This window comes from Dipodomys spectabilis, unplaced genomic scaffold, assembly GCF_019054845.1.
Source record: "Dipodomys spectabilis isolate Male_0828 unplaced genomic scaffold, ASM1905484v1 ptg000655l, whole genome shotgun sequence".
NCBI lineage: Eukaryota > Metazoa > Chordata > Mammalia > Rodentia > Heteromyidae > Dipodomys > Dipodomys spectabilis.
The window spans coordinates 366639-368698 of NW_024871332.1; positions in this window are offsets into that span (position 1 = coordinate 366639).

The window sequence follows — 2060 nt, forward strand, 5'->3', positions numbered from 1 at the left end:
TCACGTCATATGATAATCAGATAAAGATGATATTAGAGCAAAGAACAGATTGTACTATGTTTTGGAATGTTAATGTATGTACTTATTTTGGTTTTGGAAAAATGTGAGGATTTCAAATTAGGGTATTGTTCTTGCTAGGCTGGCATTATGTCAGTGGTTAATTTTAAGATAAGGGTTCCCTTTCCACAAGAACATGCACCTGATCTGTCCTTTTATCTTTCCCATCATCAATGGCATCAGAGTTGCACACCAACTTGTCTAGCTTCCTGGATCCTGCAGTCCTTCCAATCTTAGTCTCTAGATAGTGCAGGATGGTGGAAATGATCCAATGCACCCAGCTATAGATTGAGAAGGAACTCCCTTAAAATTTGGCCTGGTTTCTGTTCTCAAGCCTCCTAAGTAGTTAAGAGTACAGATTGGAGCCCCTGCTGCCAAACAGTAACAGTATTTTTAAAGCAATCAGACATTTATATGACAGGCTTGTGATTACCTCAGGAAAAGAATAAAAGAGCAGTGAAGCATAGAGGACAGACAGAATTTTAGCTAGCTACTCAGAGGGTGAATCAGCTTAGCTAGCTACTCGGGAGGCCGAGATCTGAGGGTCTGTCAATTTTGTTAATTTTTTCGAAGAACCTTCTCACTTTGTTGATTCTTCATATGGTTTTTTTTATTCTAATTCATTTAATTCTGGTTGAATTTTAATAATTTCTTTCCATCAACTGGATTGGGGTTTATCTTGATGTTCTTTTTCAAGGAGTGTCACATCTCATTAAATTGTTGGATTCAGGTCTCTCCAATTTGTTAATATAGGAACTCAGAGCTATAAACTTGCTTCTGAATCGTGCCTTTGCTGTGTCCCAGAGGAGCAGATAATCTCTGTGCTAGTTTTTGTTGAATAACATGAACATGTGAACATCATTTCTTAGCTCTTCCATGACCCACTGGTGTTTGAACAGTGTGTTTTTCAGCCTCCATGTGTTACTGGACTTTCTTTGGTGGCTTTTTGTGTTGAGTTCTAATTTTATTCCCTTTTGGTCTGAGAGAATGCAACATATGAATTCAATGTTTCTGAATTTTGACAAGCTTGATTTGTGACCTAAAATGTGGTGTATTTTGGAAAATGTTCCATGTGCTGCTGAGTAAAAAGTATACTCTGATGTTGCTGGATGAATATTCGCTAGATGTCTGCTAAATCAATTGATGTATGCACTTGTTTAGATCTGTGGTTTCTCTGTTGAGTTTTTGCCGAATTGATCTATCTAGTCGGGATAGTGGTGTGTTAAAGTCCCCAACATTAATGTCTTTGGATCTATGTGAGATTTAAAGTAGTATTTCTTGGATAAATTTGGGTGCACTATTGTTTGGCAAATATTTAGAATTTTAATATCCTCCTGAAAGAGAGATCCCTTAATTAGTATGTAGTAACCTTCTTTATCTCTTCTCAATAATGTTAATTTGAAGTCTATTTTATCTGATATTAGGATTGCAACCCCTGCCTGTTTATGGGAGCCGTTTGCTTGGTAGATTTTGTTCTAGCCTTTCACTTTCAAAATGTGTTTGATTTTTTTTTTAATTTAATTTAATTTTTTTGGGGAACATACTGTACAGAGGGGTTACAATTACATGGGCAGGATAATGCATACATTTCTTATCAAGCATTTCGGCCTCCTCCTTTGTTTACCCTTCACATCCTTTCCCTAGCTCCCCCCTCCCCCCCCCACCCAATACTCCTCCCATCTCCCCCCCCCCCCCCGTACCAACGTTGTAAAGCTCGTTTTCAACATGACCTTGTACTTCTCATTGTTGGAACAGTTCCACCTGTATCCTTAAACGACTTGTTTTTCCCCATCTCCTCCACAAGTTATACTGACATCAAATATAGTGAAAGCAGGGGTTACACTGTGGGGGAGGGACATACAAAGCAACAAAGAGATAATCTTATAAATGCATTATAAACAAATGCATGAAATAAAAAAGCATTAAAATATATATCTAAGGGTTCATTTTCCTAACATCACATTATCTGACCTTTTCCGATTGCATACATATAATAGATATTG